Source organism: Amphiprion ocellaris, chromosome 8 (assembly GCF_022539595.1).
Source record: "Amphiprion ocellaris isolate individual 3 ecotype Okinawa chromosome 8, ASM2253959v1, whole genome shotgun sequence".
Lineage (NCBI taxonomy): Eukaryota > Metazoa > Chordata > Actinopteri > Pomacentridae > Amphiprion > Amphiprion ocellaris.
In genome coordinates, this window is record NC_072773.1 from 26080152 (window position 1) to 26102145 (window position 21994).

The following is a 21994-nucleotide window of genomic DNA, read 5'->3' on the forward strand; positions in this document are numbered from 1 at the left end:
GCATCCGCCTTTGCTGCTGTATTCATTTCCTTGGTTTCTACAGCACTATGTCACTCCTACATACATGTTCTTTTCTTAGGAGGACGGATTCCCTTGATAATTTTGCCACATTAAATAAAAACATGTACAGTTGGACTACAGCTTTATCAGCTTTTGAAACGTGCAGCTGGCATGATCCAGTGATACAGTGTAGATACCGTACAGTTTAAAGAGGAACATGACATGAAAATTAGCTCACATAATTATGGATCCTCTTAAAAAGCAATTGCAATATGTTACTTCCTATGTCGGCAGGTGTAATTACATCAGTGCTATTATGCAACCTACAGCTATGCTCAATGGGTTACCTCCTGCACTGACAATGGCACACAAACGAAACTGCAGTATCCATGCACTGCTAATGTGATAAATCATAAAAGCGATAATTTATTTAGAGCCGTGTAAAGAAAACCTTTTTCTGTTCTGACATCCCTGACTGATAACAACTTGGCTGAAAATGACAGCACCGTGCGCATTTCACAGTCTCAGCACTATCTCCAGGAAGAATGTTATAAATCTCAATATATTTCCACAATCTCTCTGTTATTGGCAGCAAACCAGCTGTATTTTTTTTTTTAAGGCCAGCGCAGAAGGGCTGATAAATGTGTGGATGCTGCCATATGAGACGCATTTACTTCTCTACATGTTTGTGTTAAGTGCTGTCCATATAAAAGAGACATCTTTCAGTGTTCAGTCCAGATATGAATTGTCTGATTCCTTTACAATGTTCTGGATTATTTTGTCAGTGCGGCAAAGAAGCAAGATTCAGTATATGTGGTACACTGGAGAATGGGCAATAACCATCTTACACATTTTTTAATATTCAGCATAAGGTGCCATGAGGTTTAAATTGATCTGATTGTTGTATTATGTGTTGCTTTAGCATCACAAGTCCATGCATCATTGTGCAATAAACAATAAACCAACTGTTAACTCACTGAAAAAAATTCACCACCAGCAACATCTGTTTGCCATCGAACCCTGAGTTTATAGCGAGGGAATCCAGATCTGACTATGCAGTGTAACCCAAAATCAAAAGAGTGGAGAGAGTAGCCAATGAAAGCATGATTCATTTGACACCCTCTGTCATTGTTGTAACGTTTTTCAAAACCAGTACAATTGTGGTGCAACGCAGTCAACAATGGGCATCCAGTGACTCATGCAAGAGTCGTTGAAAAGCAAACAAAGACATATAAATTGACTGTGACAGTACAAAAGAGGCAGACAACGAGATGGGACAAATCAATCAGATCTCAATAGATCAAGTCAAACCAAGACAAAGATTCTGAAAAGAATAAATCTGTAAATGTATGTGACAATCCGATGCTGCTGCAGGTGTTTCTATGCACTGAAATTACAAATCTCTAAGTCTCTTCACCTCCATGACTGGTAAACTGGATGTACAAGATGAGAAAAAAATGACTTAGCTTCTACTTTTAAGGGCATGGTTATATATAGATTTTCAGGCGGCACCATTACTGCTGTTAAAACCGTTTTTACTACCCTATAACCTCAGTCACACTGCAATATGATGCTGTAGAAAATATCAAATATCACCAAGACAAACAGCAGCGAGACTGTGGCTGAATGAAAGACGTAGGTAAGTATAATAGACGGCCACAACAACGCAACAGGTGCAAAAAAAGGTGGATTTTGAATTTCGGTGTGCGTACAGAGGTGATCAGTTACCATTAGCCTAAAAGCCATTGAGCTAACAGCTCAAAGCTGTAGACATTATCCCAAAACATAATTAACTAATGAGGAAAACCTGGTGGCCATTAGCGGTGAGTCTCTGCAGCTGAAGGGCAACGGCAAGATGTCGCACCTAAATGGGTTACAGCAGCGCACCAGGGATGACAACAGTGTGTGTGTGTGTGTGTGTGTGTGTGTGTGTGTGTGTGTGTGTGTGTGTGTGTGTGTGTGAGAGAGAGAAAGAGTGGTGGGCTGAGACGGGGTGGAATAACAGGAACAATTATGATACCCACTCATTTTGTGATAAGAGCTGCTTCCACGCTGGAAAGGAAAATAAATATATTAAGCAGCTTAATAGCGGGTAGATAGCAGAGAAAGATCTTGCAAAAGAAAAGGCAGAAAGTGAGATGGAGATTATGCAGAGCAACACAAAAAGGATAAAAAGGATAACAATGGAGGTGAGGAGACAAGAGGTCCAAGGGGAGAAGTCTCTGTTCCTGACTGAACTATAAATGGAGACCAATCAGCCTTGAAGTTGCCAGGTTTCAAATTTAAGAGTAGCTTCAAAGCTGTCAATCTGTCTGTGGGGCAAAAGACAGCTCAAGGTGTAAAAGAGTTTATACTTAAACTACTTTAAAAGACACTCAGACAGATAAGAAGTACTTTACTATCATCTTGTCTTACAGATGTGAAAGCTGGTTATAATTGTTACTGTATAACCTGCGGCTGAAGTGTCAAATTAACATTTTAGGAGTAGTCTAGTTTTTAAAAAAAAGATGATCAAACAGACGCTGCTCTGGTCATGGATAATAAGGGAACTTCAAACTTGAGGCTCCCACAGGTTCTTGTCAGCAAACACTCATGTAGATGTAAATGGATTGGTTAAACACATTCCCTTAGTAGACACAATGGTCTAAGTAAGACATTGAACACACTACAATGTGAAGGTATATTATAGCTTCCTGATCTCATCTTATCCCCTAATTGTTGTTTAACAACGTCGTTCTTGTCCAAAGGCAATGAATCTGGTGTAACATTTGTTCAGCAAAGCCTATGAGGCTACACAAAAAGCAAAGCTGTGTATATGTTGTTGGATTAACAAGAGCTATTAAATCACGCCTGTTAAAAGACTTAGAGGTACTTAGCTTCTCTACAGCCGTTATTGGATGATTTAGGGCTTGGCTGAGTGACGCTCTACGGAGGCAACACATGACGCTGCGAGCCCTGAGAACAGGAAAGTGTCCTGCTGTTGGAAAAATCATTAGCCGAAACCTCAAATTCAATTACTTCCTCGGCACTGGATCTCCCCTGATGGTCCTTTGGAGGACTTCGTGGCCAAAATAACTCCCATAACTCCCCCACCTTTGTAATCTCCCCACCGCCCGATGAGAGGGCCAGCACCAGGAGCTGCCATCGATGGAACAACACAATCAAAGATACTCATGAAAACATTTGGGCACCTAGCGGGGAGCGGTAAAAGTAAACAAATACAAATCAAGTCCAAATGAAGGATGATTTGTTTTGCCACAACAGTCACCAGCAGGGCAGGACACACACAGAAACATGAGGGTTATTACTCAGTGGGCGCCATTAAAATCAAACGTAAACATCCAACGGTGGAAAAAAGTACACATTTGGTTTACTTAAGTGAAAGGATCAATGCAAGAATGCTAAAATGCATTCAAAATCTTACATTTTTTTGGCTGAAAAGTGCCACTTTTACTGTTCTATTACCGTTAATGTCCTCATTAGATTTTTAATCCTGATGCATCAATGAGCATATTACTGTAGGGCCCTTCCAAAGGCCCAAAAGGTACATCTGAGAGGACATGAAATGATTAATGTTCTAGTCAGGAAGAAAAATCACAGCTCTGGCACCGATTTCTTGTTTTTTATGCAATCTTTGCTGCTCTGTGAAATGTGGAAATCTGGATGATTTCACATCTTTATTGAAACTTATAGACACCGAAAATGTGACACTGGTTGTTTTGTAAGAGGTCACAAGCCAAAAAGGTTGCAAACCACTGGATTATTCTTTAATTTTTTTCATAAGGGTATCATGCATTTTCGATCCAAAATACTCATCTGAAGAGTAAATAATGGTATAGCTGCTGCATACATGTAGTAGAGGATACGTACACCATTTCCCTCTGAAATGTAGTGGCCAAAAGCGGCACAGAAAGGCAAAATTCAAGTAAATTACCTCAAAACAGTACTGAAGAATAGTAGATGAGAAACGGTACTAAATCTCCTGTGTGTGACTTACTTGTCCGCTAGTTCTCCAACTGCCTTTTAGACACAAGAAAAACAGAAAACAAGTCAAGAACAAAGATGGATGTGTGTATAAAGAGAGAGAAAAAGAAAGCCAGAGAGTGAGAGGCATAAAGTGAGTGTGTAGGCTGGGAGCACCTTTCTATATACCGCTGGCTTGCAGGGAGCCCTGAGGGAACAGCTGAGCCCTGCAGTGGGAGCCCTGTTGGTACGCCATGGGCTGAGACAAATGGATTAACACTGATCTGTTTCTGCTTGACGAAGGGGCTGATGAGAGGCAGGTGGTGCAGTGACGGAGAGGATTTGTTGGTTAGGAGTATCTGAGTGTGCGGTTTTCAGAAAGGAGGTGTAATAGTTAACAGCTTCGTCTCGTCAAACATGCTTAGAGTGACGCAGAGCTCGTAAGACGAAACCAAAGATTTAATTCCCCTGCAGCTTCACGGGAGGGAAAGACAGTGTTTCATGCAGGCATTGTTGACTTTTTCTGCATCTCCTCTAGGGTGTAGTTTCACATTTACATACCGAACATAAATCGCCTTGTTGGAAAATCCAAAATTAAGTCAAGTTAAATTATTAATAGTCTCTGATTCTCGCCTTTAAAAGAGATGCATTGTATTTGTTTTTTCTTTTGCAGGGTGCTCTCATTTTAAGCAACTCTCTATGGATAGAAATAATAATAAATAATAAACTTTATTTATATAGCACCTTTCAAAACACGGTTACAAAGTGCTTTACAACAACAGCAACAGACTAGAACACAAATAGAATAAAACAAACTAAGAACCAACCACAGAGTGAGAATGTAAACAAATAAAACATGATAAAATAACATTACAAAAGTCTTTTTCAACATTATTTGGAAGTCGAGACAGAATTTACTGCCCAGATCTCCTCAGGTACGTCATTCCAAAGCCTGTTGGCCTGTTGACAACTATGATCCAGACTGAAATTAATAAACAACCATCGGATGGATTGCCGTTAAATTTGGTTTGGCCATGCTTGCCTCTCCTCAGAACTAGTTTTAATCACCTTGGTGATCCCTTATTGTTTCATCTATGCCTCTTCATTGGGTTTAAAATGTGTCTTTTACTCTACTTGGTGTTGCGTGCATATACTGGATTAGCATGTTTGCATACACTAAGATTGTGAACATACCAAACATTATATATGAAAAACATCAACATGCTAGCATCACTGTAAGCAATGTTGGCATGCTAATGTTTGTTTTTAACTGGAAGCACCACTCTTGAGTACAGCGTTGCAGAGCTGCTAACAAGGCTGCAGACTCCAAGTCACCCACACTGAAGCAAACATGAGGATGCCTTTATTGACTTTGCATTAAGTTTAAGGGAATGTTCAAATGGGACATTTTGACAATAATTATTTCATTATAGCAATCAAGTTAGTACTGAAAAACAACTACTAATTATAATCCAAAAACCTCAAAAATCAGTTGCAATATTTGGTCTCTTTCTGTTTTTTTTTTTTCTGATAAACTCTCCTCCACCCAATACAATAGTTTTTTTTTTTTTAAACTTTTTATTTTGTTTACTGACAGAAATAGTTTTTGAGAAAAGGGAATTTCAGTGTGAATATAGAAAATAAATATATTTCTCATGGTTTTTGAGTATTTTGAATTGTATTATGGGAGGTGAAGGAGGTATAAGATGAAGTCATGAGACAGAATGAAGTGAAATAGATAAAATGGAGAAAAAAAATGAATTTAGATACATAGCTAGACATAAATGTACCGTGATATGATAACTGAAACTGATGCAGCACACAAAGCAGCAAAGGTCTCTACTGGATTTGGATCCAGGTTGTTGTGGTGATAAAAGGTTCTTTCCAGCTTTGCATTTATACATCCTAGTTCTTTGTCTGTGAATTGGAAATCAGCTGAGGTCTAAAATGCTTTATGCAGCTGACAAAGTGCACAAACTTTTCCAGAAGAGCTTAAAACAAGAAGTAAAGTGCACCCTGTGCATTTTTTAGACTTTTAAAAACTCCTATTTAAAACTGTTAAAACAAATTTCAGATAATCACGCTAAAAACTGAACATACCAATGTTGTATTTAGTGTTAATAAGCACAATGCTAACATTTAATTATTGTTTTTTCTTGTTTTACATACAGTTGTGTTTTACTGTATTGCCATCATTAGCATATGCATCCTCATCTGGATGTCTACAGAAGGTGTCATGGTTCTTTACAAACATTTTAGGAACTAGAAATGCGCTTGAAGCGTGCTAGTGGCCTAATTAAAAAGATTATCATAAAAACATAATGCATTGTTCCTTTGCTCAAGCTCCACCTCTCCATTAAGTTAAATGACTTTTAATTTGATAGCTTCGACATCATCTTGCGGACAGACACTAAAAACATACCCCAAATAAACACTTATATCTTTTTACAAGTGCTTTCATGTGTGTATCTAACAATTATTGCATGTTTATTTTTGCTTATAAAGAGTAAACAGGGGAAGCTTAAAATATAGTAGTGAAACAGATCAATATTTGATCACAGTTTTTGCAAAAAGTTTTAGTTTCTTTTAGGATCTCTGCATCAAGAAGGAGCCTAACTAAATCTGATATAAATTGTAATATTACAGTGTATGGTTAGTTTACTAAAAAAAATATTTTTTTCTTTTGATCTTTAAAATCACGGGGCATTTCTCATATCTAGGACATTTTGAAACATGACTTCAGCATTACAGAAATGTGTCCGAAAAATGTGAGTCATATGTCCATCAAGGTCACGTCAATTAAAGGACAGATAGGAAAAACCTTACATGGTATGAGACTGTGTCCTTTATTAATCAGTTATAAGACACTGAAGATCTGGAAGATCTGAACACAGTGATTCAATGTTAATAGATGTGAATTATGGGGCACAACGTGATTATGAATCTTATTTTTACAATTCTTATGTTATATTAAAATCATTTAATAAAAGAAAGAATGAGACCAGAAATTCACTAACAAACACAAGACTATGATAATACATTATTTTGTCTAAACAGGCTTCTACAACCACCATCAGTTTATAAAGATGTGATGTGGCTGTTATGAAATGACTCACTTTGAAATGATGTCTGACAAATAGGATGCACATGTTGTGTAAGTTCCTCCATCCTTTTCATATCATCCACTTTAGTACTTAAATCAGAATAGCCAAAAGGCAGATATTTTGTACATTTCAGACTGTCTGCACTATCAACGTATATGGATCAGAGCAAAACTGATGGAGAAAAATAAAGAATTACAGAGGAATTGTGAAAGAAAACATGCCAACATTTCTAACATTTCTGATGAATTATGTTTTCACTGTGCATTTTATGTTCCTCTAAGGATGTTTGTTTGTGGAAATATGCTGTCTTACATGCACTGTGTGTGTGTGTGTTCATGTCTTTGTGTGTGTGTGTGTGTGTGTACATTTTTGTGAGCATGAAAACTCTATTTCAGACGCCCAGTAATGACACCATTAGTGTGAGGATAGAGTGAGTATTAAACCTCAGGGCAGAGCAGCACCACAGATGATTCCCCCAGAGTTAACTTTCCTCATATCCATCAGTCAGTGAGGCCAAACTAGAACCACAATCAACAACAACACCAGCAGCAGCAGCAGTATTTTACACCACGCTGTCACTCTCCCCCAGCAGTAATCCATATACCTGCACTCTGACTGCAGCCTCCCTTTGGGTCTGATTCTCTCTGTTAACTTTTAATTTCAGGGAAACAGTCTTTCTCTGACTAAGCATAAACTGCGTATTGTTCTCTTAGTGATCCCTATCAGGAGCCAGTCAGCACTTTCTGGGATACACAGAGATTGGGTGGAAACTGCTGAGGTGCACAGTGGCACAGCACTGAAGCAACACGCTGTGGTGAATTGAGTTTGAACCCTGAGCTTTACGAAATCTCGGTGTCTCTGCGTCCTCCTCGTCTATTCTTCTAATCCACCTCCTTCCTTCTTTTCATCCAACAAAAGTGTGTGGGGGCCGTTTGAACTAGAAGCCTCACAACTGGCCAATGAGAAAGCAGAGGAGCAGATGGTAGGAAGAGTGGGTCCAGATGGGAATTTTTGGCCAGAACAGCGAAGTTAGTGCAGAAACACCGTGACACTAAGTGCTGAGGAATCTTTAAAGAACCGAAGTGAGTCAGGATGTTGGTGTTGATGAATCCAGAATAATGTCGCAAACAAGGCCACGACGCAGCTTTGGGAACAATTACAGAAGTTTGCTATGATCGAGTCGCAGAGGTCTCAGCACTACAATAAGCTTTAATGAGCAAGTTAATGATTGGTTTATTCGAACCAATTAAGGGGCTTTAATATGGCGCTTGGGAGAACATTAGTCATCAGACAGCAGCTGACCTCAGGGAATCATCCCAGATCCAATTCAAGACGAGCTTGATGGTGCGTACGAGCGGTTGGAGGGTAAATATTCACCTTTTGCGCCACGTGGAAATCAAATCAAGCTGTCTGCACCTTAGACATTATATAGAACATGAGTCACCTGATTTCCTCTCAGTGCATTTTCCTTTCAGCGTTTGGGTAGCAAACACGGGTCTCTTTTCACTCGCCAAGAAGTTGTCTGCCTTAGTTCCTTACTCCACACTATCACCCAATCCATCAGCAGGATAGCTCAGTTAAAAGATCAGGGCCAACTTATTGCAAAAATCAATCCTGGTGACTGCTGAGTGTAGTATAGTGAAGTCAATGAAGGAAAAAAGCTCTCAATAATCATTAATGTACTCAGTAACAGTGAGTTTAACTACAAATATTTCCAAATATTTCAACATTGGTGCTCCTCACATCACGTTAATACTACTAGATACATAACAGATGAGAGGTTACCTTTTGTCATTCTATATATGATTGTTTTCAGTTTGTAAATCACAGGTACTGCTGGGTAACTAATAACTGTTACAGCCAGTTTAAAGGCTGTTCTACTCTAAAACACTAATGTCTTCTCCATGTAATTTCCAGTCATTTAAACAGGTGTAAATAGTGCATTTGCTGGGGACAATTTTCAGCTGGTGCTTTAGGAAGAATCTACAGCAGCAGGACGGTGTAGGAGGAGCTGGCTCAAAATATACCACAAGTTCAGATATTGAAGAAACATGTCATCTGGTGCAACAGTGTGGTTCAGGAATGTGTTTTCAATAATTTTTGAACAACATTTTAAGTCTGCTAAAGGAGTCAGTTCACTGTTGGTTTTGGTATTTTCTCGGGATATGTTGTCAATAAGAAAACGATTGAATATCAACTGACTTTTGCAGGGTTTTTTTTGTTGCTATCTAGATTCATGAGCTGCACCTGTTCTTGCCAAAGATCCTCTGGCTTGCTGGGTCCCGTATTGATCATTTCCAGCTCGCTCTCTTCCTTTAACATTCACAATCATGCTTTTTTTAATTAATCTGATAAATCAGGTCTATGCAAGCCAACTGCCTGTATTACTGCAAGGTACACGATGCTGTTTTTCCCTCTTAGTGTAGATCTTTCTTAAACAGTTTTATACGACTCACTGTGATTCACAAACTTTCATTTATACAGACTGCAGCCTCTAAAGTCAAACCAGCTTCTTAAATTTTTTATCATCTTGCTCCTGGAGCAGTGAGTAGTGATGTGGTAGGAGTGCAGAATCAGTCTATTCTCACAGCCGTTGAGCGGTTTTTGTGCATGAAATATCTTTTTAGTATTTTGAGTCACTTGCATGTGAGGTGGTAGGTAGGACCTCACATTGTTTTTGTGTTGTTGCTGCTCTGTATTGGAACATGCTTGTTTTATTAACTAAGTTGAAGTGTGGAAGTCAGCTTTCGGTTTATACGGGGCCTTTCATACAAGCCTAATAAAACAGTACAATGCTGAAAATAACAAAGCCGTTGTTTAATGTGTTGTATGTAGCACCCCATTGGCTGTTATATTATCATTATATTTAAAACATTTTTAAATAGATCTGTACGTTTCAGTTATCCGTCATTAAACATATCCATAATTTTGGTTTTCTAAACTTTGGTGAAGTCACACATGATCAAAGTGTTCAATGAATTCCTCCTCATACATTAAAACCTCACATTTACATAGAAGTTTAATAGGTGCAGATATACATTAACAGATATAAAGGTGGCTTAAAAGTGACCCATCTGAGGTGTCCGGTGCCACAGAACTACATGAGACAGAGTTTGCCAGTCAGGCGTCAGCACATGGCGTCACGCAGTATTTCACACTTTTTTGCTCTACAGTCATTTGATGTATTGTGTGAAGGATGCTTCCGTGTTGTGTTCTTCTCTTAGATGACAGTGTGTGCTCTTTGTTCTGGCTGTGTCTCGTGACGGGTCTGCAGTGTGCTTGTGTGAGTCTCGGGCTGCGTCACCACTGACTGTAATGGCTGAACACTGCAGGGTGGAAAAACCTCTGCAACCTGCATATATTTATACCCAGTTGCTCAACAACTAGACAGGAAGCACATATTTACAACTATGTGCGACAGTTAATCAAATACAGATCTAATCGAATAGCGTTATGAACATGTAGTAAAGATTAATGTTGAGTTAAACTCACTAGGCTCTGTTCCCATTTGTTTTAGAACAGCAAATGGTGAAATATTAACTATGCATAACTTTTTAAGCAGCTAATTTGTCAATAGTATGCCACAGAAAGACTCAATCAGTAATGTATATATACAGAGAAAGCAAAAACTTCAAAAGCAGGATTTTCATGAATCACAATAATTTAGACAGAGCTGGTCTTCACTATTATCTCCTCAGTGGATACAATTCCCATTTTAATTTAATCAGCCGCAGCAGGACAAACTCACGAGGTCCTGCATGGAATCGACTGCAGTGCAACACAGGTTTCATTTCCTGCTCAGAAGCTTTTCTAAAAGGCACTGTTTTAAGCTACTGTACAAACTATCACCATGGCAACCAGAGCTATCCAGAAAAAATGCAACAAAATGGATAAAATGACAATGCAAAACAATAAGCCACTTCTGATAAATTCATCTGTAATTACAGAACCAAATCTTTTATCTGGCATTCGCTGTTTTTCGAGTGGGAGGTCTGCTGAAATACACGGGTAAGACAATTTCTACAACAGCAAAAAATGTTTCATTTCTATCTACTCACTGAAAACCTGCACTCCATCGCTCTTATTCTGTTTCATCAACCTTACGTAAGAAAAAGGTCACAGCATATCTATTATTAAATATCTCAGTCATGGTATATTACATTATTAATCACCTCTGTACGGTCTATAAACACACGCTGTGGCTCTGACCCAGGTGTCATATATGTTTATGTAAAAATAGGCATGCAATCTCCCTGGATCATGAAATTAGAGCAGCAGCCAAGAGATGGAAATTCACAAATCATAAATAATAAATTTAGCAAAGCAAACCGCTAAAACAAAAAACCTCCGACTGCTCGTGATTTGGGCAATGAAGAGGCTCCCCATCTCTCATTGTCAGAAGAAAAACTGAACATGAATGGCAATGAAACTCTAAATACCGAACATGTCCTTTGAGGGGAACCGAACAAACAGCCTTTGTGTAGTTGATACAATTGTGTAACATCTGACTGAGCCACCTGAACTGTCAGCATATCAGGGCCATAAAAGCAGCACAGAAGCAGAAATGTACTGTGAAAGCACAGCATGGGGCAGAGCAGCAAGAGCTCTGAGACACCCGCCCACCCTTCCTGAATCAGCCGTTTCTGTGGCGACCAGAGCGGAGAGGGGTGGAGGGAGGTGCTCAGTGAAAGTGAAGAAACAAACATTTGAAACCTGGTGGGAGAAACATAAAGGGAGGGATGTGTGGATGGATGGATGGATGGATGGATGGATGGATGGATGGATGGATGGGGGGGTAGATATATTGAGCGGCTGGTGATAAAGGGATGTGGCAGGGTCAATGTGGAGCTGGGGCTGATTCCTCAACATCACAGCCAGTTGACAGATTGACAGTCGGAGGCAAACAACAAGCAGCATCTACAGCAAGAGAGACATACGTGAGGGAATTTTCGGTGGCAGTCCAGATCACGGTCATGGCTCAGGGGTTTAAGCCATCTAAACACTGACAATGTCTCTCTGTGAAATCTCATTCAGCCATATGCTTCCACTCAAAGGTTCCTCTGTCCTTCCCCTTCGCAAATCATTACAGGGCCCAAGTAAGTCGTGATACATGAAGACTCGCAGACAAAGCTTCCAAGCTGATTCAACAAGTTGTGCTCTGAAGGAAGAGATTCTGGACCAATCTGTTGATTCCCTGCAGTAAACACTCATGAGCTGCCATTACACACAATTACATCCCAGGATGCAGTACAAGTGACAAGTGTTCCATACTAACATGGAGGAGAAGGTGCTAAATCAGGAGCCAGCTTCATGTCACAGCACAAATCATCCAGTTTGAGCTCAAAGCAATTAATCAACATGAATAGAATTAATTAAAACTGTGAAAAAGAACATACATGTGGGAAAATCCACTATTCAATATGGTAACCACACACTGCGCTGTGCATATAATATTAGAGAGAATGAACAAGCACATTCTTGCTCATTAAACAGATCTTTGATTTGATGTCAGCTCTGTTTTTGAAATCACGCCAATAAGCTGAGAACTTTATTGTGAAATGGATTAGGCATTAAACTGAAAATATGCTTGTAGTCTTACACCACAGGGATTGCAATGCTACAACATTTGGCGATGGATGCAGCGCTTCTTTTGCGCAGTTGACACAAAAGGCTCACACTAAGCTCAAGAAAAACAGCAGAAATCTGAAATGTAAACACCTGCAGATATTCCCGACAGTTGTCGACAAACTATTGTGTCCACACAGACACACTGCGGGATGAAATCTACGCACAATCTGCATTCCATCAAATACTGTAGTCCGCCTAAAGCACAGCATCTGAGAGAGGGCACTGTCTCCATCGTGTTTTTTTCTTTTTTTATTCCTTTCTCTGTCCTCTGTTTTGAAACAAGACTGAGAGAACAGTAGCAGAGCTGAAGCAGTTCCCACTCCACCCACTTTCTCTGTCAGGGACACATGGATTTACACATGGGGGAACAGGGATGACATCGAATGCGTTCACTATCAGAGGCAAACGTTCTCCCCAAGTCCCTGTGGTCTTTCTCACTTGTCAGTCAAGAGGTAAACAAGCCTTCACACAAACGAACATGTAAAAAAAAAAAAAAGAAAAGAAAGAAAAAGACACCCCCACCTGTTATAACCAGACACACAAAGGAAAGGTGGATACGTCTCGTTTGCTAAGAAGTTCTCACAATCCACGTTGCCATTTCTTAAATCAACACATCCCTGCATTAATACATTACTTTAATGACAACAGTAAAATACAGATATAAGAGAGAAAATCCTGAGAATAATCCCACTGAAGCCAGATTGGCACTACGCTGCTGAGCATTTCATCATGTTGACACTCACCTGTTTGTGTGGCTGCTGTCAGAGTCCTGGTGTGCGAGAGCTGATCAGACAAGAAGTGCGCAGGGACTGGACTATAGTTGCTCTACACTGGACACATACCAGAGGACTGACTGGCTCTGTTCTGCACTGCACAGCTCACAGCGCTCTCCTCTTCCCTTCTGAGTCTGGAGACAAACAGCAGCTCTGCTTCTGCTGCCTCTCCCTTCCCTGCCTTTCACACGTACTGTAGCAGCAGCAGCAGAGGGAAGGCTGAGGGCTGCAGACTCTGATCAGCACAAGTCTCTCTCTCTCTTTTTTCTCTATCTCCCTCCTTCAGGCTCTGTGTCTCTCCTCAAGTATGGCTGCAGGCAACCATGACTGGAGAGATGGGCAGAAAAAAAAAAAAACTGGGGAGGAAAGTGTATATAGAGATGGAGCTGATTCCCTTTGCAAGTATTTATGGTTGTGTTTGTGTGTGAGAAACACGGTGCTCTGACAGCAACACGAGCGTATACAGGAGGTGGGAGTAAAAGCTTTACTCCCACCTCCTGCTCCCCCTTTTTCACCACCACCCACCCACCCACCCCTTCTCGCCAGCCCCACACCAGCCTGTTGAAATGAGTCATCAGCCATCATCCAATCATACGCTGGAGCACAGCCTCGAATTAGAATAACAAGAGTATTTATGCACTCCTGTTTAAAGGAGAGGAAAATGCAATGGAGAATTGTCCGGGGAGGACTTGGCACACTTTGTGCTGGTTGAAGGAGATCAGGTGATATATAAAAATCAATATATTATGTATTACCTGCTTTAAAAAATAATAGAGAAAACAGGCGGTTTTATCTCTTATTTCTTAATATAATATCTAGTAAGCAAGGAGGATGCAGCTTGGAGATAACAGAGGATTAGAAATGTACAGTGTTCATCTCTGCATCACTTGTGTGGTGTGAATCACTGTGGTATATGATTCATTTAATCAAGGCTGCAGCCACATTTGAATAAAGTACAGTCTGACCCTGTGGTAACTATATGGTAAAAATGAAGGTAAATTACTGAAATAGAGCACAAAATCACTGTTCTGCTACTGCGTGATGCAATCGGTAACTACGCACTGATCCACGGTGATCCGAGTGCCTTTGTGTGAAGTGGGAGGAGCTATTTTGGGCGTCCAATGTGGCAGAAGTTAAATTTTTGTTTCTGCATTGACAATATTTGGTTACTGGTACGTAGAGCAAAGCTTGGCTGGATGAATTATTAGTCCAAACAATGAGCTAAAAATGAAACCAGTGGTTGACAGATGAAAAATCAATCAGGTAAAAAACATAACAAAGGCTGAAAGACAGACATCAACCACCTTCCTGAGGAGGATTGTGTTAAATCACTAAGTGTGCAAACTGCAGACTGTCCTCCAAATGGACAAGCTGTTGCCTGTGTGACTTGGTTCTGACAGAAGCAAAAGCAGAACTAGCATGACATCATCACAGATCCCGAAGAAAATCTGTGACTTTGAACATTTATTTTTAAGTCATGACTACATTCATAATTAAAGGTAACCCATGTTTTTTTTTAAACTCTACAGACAAGTTATTTTTATTGTTTCACACAAGGTTATCCAAAGTTGTTTAAATCAATCCAACTGGACTTTAAGAAAGTTCCTTGAAGACGTTTCACCTCTCATCCAAGAGGCTTCTTCAGTTCTGGTGGTGGGTGATGTTGCCTCAGCTTATAACCTCTGTGAGGTGTGGTCAGTGTTATTCACATTCAGATGACCATTGCCAAGGCCAGTCTGGCTCCTCAACGATGGTCGTCAGAATGTGAATAGCACTGACCACACCTCACAGAGGTTATAAGCTGAGGCAACATCAACCACCACCAGAACTGAAGAAGCCTCTTGGATGAGAGGTGAATCTTGTTCAAGGAACTTTCTTAAAGTCCAGCTGGATTGATTTAAATAACTGTGGATAACCATGACCTGGATGAATGAGAAACTACACAGACTTCACACAAGGTTGACGATAAAGTGACAGAAATGCACCAAAAAAATGCAGCATCTTTCAATAAAGGTAGGAAAGAAGGAGACTGCTAGCCAGTAAACATGAATGTAAATAATCCAGAGTATAAAACGTAAAAAAGAAAAGTTTATCATAAACATAGTTAAAATATATCTATTGATATGAGCAATGACAAAATCTTCTGCAATCCAGAAAATATCCAATTCCCCACAAATAGCATTTCTTAATCAGTGGCATGATCACGTTTATGTGTATCCAATATTGGGATTCTACTTTCCTATGAAATGCCGGTGCCCAAAGACGATCAATGCAGACGTTTGCAGTTTCATTGTGTAAAATTTGCTTTCTGCAAAATTGAAAACATTAACTGTGCAGCTTTGTGTTGTAGTTTCAAAACAAACCTCAAGGTGATAAAATTCTACAACCAGTTTACATTATTCATCCACAGAAACAGAAAGAGAGGGTAACAACACTAGAAGATACTCAGAGGTGAGCAGAAATATAAGGTCTTGTTTTTGTGCCTCTGGTATTGTGTTTGAAATTATTGCTATGAATATTTTATACAACACAGTCAGGGCATATTAGTACAATGACAGTGAATTTTTTGACTTGTCTGCTCAGTTTTCCAGGATGATGGACCTGAAACTAAACAGTAATACTGTGGTTAAAGAGCAGACTTTCAGGTTCAACTTAAGGTTACTTAGAGTTTAAATTTGTCAGGGGTTAATATTGATGTATAATTAAACCAGGGCTGCCGGGTGTGAAGCGGCAGGGATGTGGATCAGCACCTCAAAGCCTGAGGCTATGGTTCTCTGCTGGAAACCAGTGGATTGCTTCCTATGGGTTAGGCTGGGGGGAGGTGCTTCCCCAAGCGAAGGAGTTCAAATATCTCGGGATCTTGTTCACGAGTGATGGGAAAATGGAGCGTGAGATGGACAGGCGGATTGGTGCGGCTGCAGCAGTAATGCGGGCGTTGCATTGAACTATCATGGTGAAGAGGGAGCTGAGCTGCAAGGTGAAGCTCTCAATTTACCAGTTCATCTACGTTTCAACCCTCACCTATGGTCATTAGCTCTGGGTAGTGACTGAAAGAACAAGATCACGCATATAAGCGGCTGAAATGAGCTTCCTGGGCTCAGCCTTAGAGATAGGGTGAGAAGCTCAGACATCCGGAGGGAGCTCAGAGTAGAGCCGCTGCTCCTTTGTGTCGAAAGGAGCCAATTGAGGTGGTTTGGCCATCTGATTTGGATGCCTCTAGGGAAGCTTTCCTTGGAGGTTTTCTGAACACGTCCGCCCGGGAGGAGACTCGGGGGCAAACCCAGAACTCGCTGGAGGGATTATATATCTCGTCTGGCCTGGGGATGCCTTGGGATTTCCCAGGAAGAGCTGGAAAGCGCTGCTGGGTGGAGGGACATCTGGAATGACCTTCATCTGTTGCCTCCGTGACCCGGCCCCGGATAAGCAGAAGACAATGGATGGATGGATGGATGTACCAGAGCCACTGATGCAGCTGTGTCCGTATTCTAGGCAACATGTTAGTAATATGAGTTACAGGAACTCTGCTTTAGGTCGGCACTACAGGAACACCACTATTTGACCACTATCTGGGTTTTATTTGGAGAGTAAAGTACCTTCTCCTGTGTACACACTTTTAAACATAAGTAATGGGTTAAACTTGAAAGAGACAAAAACAACAAATGCCATTTTTCTGCCCTCCTGATGTCCTCTTTAAGCAACACACTTCTCCTCACATTGAATTCATGGTATAGGCAAACACAACAAACAGCAACACACAGTTTGTACAATCTTGTGTCTGGCCTAAGTTTCTACAGTGATGAGGCATCTTTTCTGATTTTCTGGATCTCATGGCACTGCTAGTAGGAGGACAGTGTCCAATGTGGGGACTTAAGAACTCCCTTTTGGCCCTTTCAGACGACATGGCTCAGTTGGCCTCATTAGAATATGACCTTCAGCATGCACTGAGGGAGTTTACAGCCGAGTTTAAAGTGGTTAGCGTGAAAATCAGTGATTCTCTGAAAAACGGTGAATTGGATGAGTTGCTACCTCAAGTGGGGTTTAAGTACCCTGAGCTGTTTTACCAGTGAGGGTAAAATGGAGTCCGAGACTGACTGGTGGACTGACCTGGTGTCAGCAGTAAAGCACAGCTGAGCTAGAAGGCAACTATTCCGGTAATTAACATTTCATCTCTCAACTATTGTCACGAGCTTTAGGTAGCAATTGTGGATATCAGTGACCAAAATGAATAACTTCTGCAGGGTGTCTGGATTGCCCCTCAGAGAAAGGTTAACCCAGGCGAGATGGTTTTGGGCATCTGATTAGGATGCGTCTTAGGCATCTTCCATAAGAGGATTTCCGGGGATATCCAGCTAGTAGGAGACCCTGCTGTGGTACTGTGTAACTCATCTGGATGGATGGACATGATTAGTTAGTAGAGTTTCCTTGCCCAAGATACAATAAATAAAAGAAAGAGATACACTATGTAAATGGTGCAGAAAGAGGTGCTGCCGGTGCTGGTAACACAGGTTTGCAACAGCCTCAACATACTTAAAGCACAAGATCTTTAAAACAGCTCAATACAGCACAAGCTGTGCAGGAGCTTGTGCACCCTGCAAATGAGAAAGCGGCCATTTCACATCACCAAAGAGGAGAAACCTTTTCTCAAATTCCTTTTTTGATAGGAGGGAACATTGGGCATGGCTGGCAGCATTCTTCTTCTTTTCTTAAGATATATTTTAAATCGCCCCAGGGGCATGCTGCCTCCATTTTTAATATCATAAAAACCTTCATGAAGACAGAATCGAACAATTTCTGAAATAAGACACATTCTTTTCATTTTTTTTGCACAATATTCCACTGAACAGAAGCGGTGTCACCTAATCTGACACTCATGCTATTATCTAGGAGACCTGGTGGCACTGGTGCCAGCAGAATTAAATTATTATCATGAGGTCGTCCACCTTAAAATCTTAAAACTTGTTTCTCTTGAAAGATTAAATGAGAATTTAATCCGTCAGTAATTCTGTCTGATCTCCTGAGAACATTAAAAAACTGGAACATAAATATCAATACAACACCCATTAGAGGGTTGAAACTCCCACTGAAACCTTGTACCCTCAAACCTTTTTGCCACCCTCCTTCACTGACCAGAATGATTTTATGTCGAGATAAAAATTTACAAAACACCCTCTAAGCCAAGATAAAGACTGAAAAATACTGATTGATGTTTAATGTAAATCTTCAAGCATTTTTTTTTCATCGCGATCGACATCCCACTTACTGAATAAATTGATTACTTTCAAGGGTTTCACTGGAAATCAATTTTGAGCAGCATTTATAGCCCAGACAAGATTTAATTTGGAGAAAATCAGATAAAATGTGGGACATCTGTGAACTGTGTAGCACATAATACAATAAATGTAACTCAATCACTGCCACCAAAAATAGTTTTAACAACTGTAGACTCAAAACTGGGGTGATCTGTTGTCAGGGTCACAGCTGGAGAAATGATTTGAGCCAAAGGGTGCGAAGGTGAGGAAAAGACAGCACCGGAGATGTCACAAAAAATAAATCAATGACTGACCATCTGAGAGCAGAACAACCAGAAAAGGAGAAGCATGTGATTAGAAGAAATGGAGCCTAGTTGATATGACTCAGTTGCAAGCTGAAAATAGACTTTTACCATCAGATACAAATATCTTTAGAATTATGCAGCTGTCCCATACTCATACTGGGCATGCAAGTTTTTTTTTTAATCTCCATACTTGTATTGTGTTCACAAAAAATACTGATGCAAGGAATTGGATGTATTTTGGTGTAGATTTTCAAAATAAGTGAATACGCTAAAGATGGAATAAACAGGGACATTGAGACGACTCTGTTGATTTGGAAAGTTTAAATGAAATGAGAAGTACTCATTCTACAGTAAAAATGTCTTCTGAGACTGATGTTCTACACATTATATGAATGTCAGATGATTCGGAATTGAATTACCTTACAATAATTGCGTGACTTTTAAGTTGAACAACAGGGTATTTGCTCTTATGTAAAATGAAAAACAATTAGTTTAGGTTTACTATATTAAAAACAACAAAAGCATGTACACCTTCCATTTACAAAACTCAACTAAATGTTTACTTTTCTCTATATTTGTATGCACACCTTTATTTTTGATGACGGATTCGATCCTCCTCCGTAGAGAGGATACCAAATTTATGGAGAGATGTTCTGCTAATCTTCCAAGACTTTTTAAAAAAAAATCTGCTCTTTGCTGAAGGGGTTGTGTTGCTCTACTTTTATCTTTAAAATGCCCCAGAGGGTTCTATTGGAGTCAGACAACACAGGTCATGGTTTTCACTTTTTCTTCTTCAGTAACTCTTGTACGGTTTTGTAAGTGTGTGTTGGATCGTTAGAATGCTGAAATATTCCTTTTGTGCCAAGGTTGTGCAGATGGGGAATCATCTTGTCAGCCAGTATTTTGGTATATTCACAGGCATCCATGGTGTCATTTATAAATATCACCTCTCTTATACCTTTTGCACACATGCAGCTCCGTATCTTCACACTCTACCCTCTGTGCTTCACTGTTAGTGCTATGCATTCACTGTGATATCCTAAGCAGGTTAACTTGAAACATATGGACTCCATCTGAGCTAAATAATTTCAATTTCCACCTAACCAAAGAACATGATCCTAAAATTCATTAGGTTTCTTTCTTTCTTTTTTTTTAAAAGTTTCATTATGCAGTTTTCTGTCGACGAGCAAGTATATTTTATTAGGGTTTGTTTTTTTGGATGTTGTCCATAGAGATTGATGTTATAAACTGACCTTCACAGTCTCTGAGCCATCACAGAAACTCGGATTTCCTTTGAACTCCTGTGCCAAGTCTGAAGCGCTTATCTGTCTGTTGTCAGAACTAGGTTGTGCACTCTGCGTCCTCATTTTAGGAGGATGCCACTGCAGCTGTAATTAGTGATCCTATGGCTCTTTCTTTACCTAGTGTATGCTACTGCAGTTGATCACTGATTTTCCTGCATCTGTTTCAATCATTCTGATGTCTGCATGTTTCGTACAATTAGGCTGATTGGAACTCACAGGTGTTTCAGTGATCGCAGGTTTTCTAACTTGTATGTCAGTAATCACAGGTGTCTTCACTTTTGTTGTATTACTTTGGGGTCTGTATCTTCAGTGTATTCTTTGTAAAGTCTTTCTTTCTGATTGTTAATAAGAGGAAACACTCTATTTGTCAATATAGAAATAACATAATTACTGTAAGGTGATGCAATTTAAAATCATTTGACAGTCAAGAGATGTGCTCACTTTTGCTGTATACTGTATATTACATGATCTGATTATCAGTTCTGGCCTTAGACCGTAGATAAAAGATGGACGTAGGCATTGTGACATCACACATTGGTTTGAGAACTACAGTTTTGAAGCTTCGAATTCAAAATTTGGCCATTTCCATCTTGGTCTTTTGAAATCAGACATGACAAGCGAATGGTGGATCTGACTAAAAAGTAGGGGACACTACCCATGCCCGTACAAAACTAATTTGTCAATCAGAAGGTGGCCATGCCCTAAAGTGCACCCTGCTTCATCCTCTATTTTAATCTAAATTATACCATAATTTACTAAATGAATATCTCGCTGTATTGAAGTAGACGTGAAACTCAAAATTGAGATCACAAACTCATTAGGAAAATGTTTACCCAGGTAGCAAATCAGTTGAGAAGTAGTATCATTTTCTCACAGACTTCAATGCTGTCAGAATTCCAAAGGAGTCGCCCCCTGCTGACCATTTGAAAGAATGCATGTTCAATGGTAATTACTAGTAGTTTGTATACGTGTATTGTAGTTTTGTTTGGTGGTCCTCTATCTAGAGAACACCTCCTTCTAAAAGGTCACAAGAAAAATGAGAGGTTGCAACATAGCTGCTTTGTTGAATCCTAACAAAAAGAAGAAAAAAAACATTAGACTACACATACCTTTGATTGTTTTGGCCAAGTTGAGGTCTTTGTGCCAATTATTAGATAAAACCAAGTGAGGAGTCCTGAGGGGATGTCTCTCTTTGATGAATCTGAACATAACTTGCCCCTGAAACATGACACAGAGCCCTATGAACACTAGTGATGCCTAATTTGTAAGAGATCACAACACAAGAAAGGTTGGGAACCAGTGGTTTAAACTATAACGGTGTAGTTGCAGCTGATATGTGGCAGGATTATGCACTCAGATAGGGCTAAGAACACAGCTTGTAGAGGTAACTTCAAAATGTCACTCCTTTACCAAGTAGGAGGGATTATTTTCATAAGAATCTGACAGGAACATGATGCTGACATTTGCAGCTGTACTCTCTGAGATAAGGCTAAGGATTCTAAGGGTGAACAGTAAACCAGCTTTCAAAAACCTTTTCTGCATTTTTCCGCCATTCATTTTTTTTGTTGTAGTTTTTGCGTATTATCATATAAGACTTTTTTGTAACTGCTTGTCAAGTTTATTTTTTCTCCAGTCTAAGTTGTAACAAGCCAAAAGTGAAAGTAGTAA

At 39.9% G+C, this 21994-nt stretch overlaps 1 protein-coding gene across 3 annotated transcripts in view; it reads right to left on the minus strand.

The window, feature by feature from the left end:
* LOC111576826 (prickle-like protein 2) overlaps positions 1–21994 on the minus strand; it is a 71199-nt gene that overhangs the window by 21393 nt on the left and 27812 nt on the right. For 2 of the 3 annotated variants that reach the window (XM_035954019.2, XM_023282756.3), the window contains exon 1: positions 13439–13880. The exons of the other annotated variant lie outside the window; for it this stretch is intronic. The gene's annotated coding sequence lies outside the window, so the exon portion shown is untranslated. Of the gene's footprint in view, positions 1–13438; positions 13881–21994 lie in introns of those variants that run through there. 3 annotated transcript variants of the gene reach the window in all.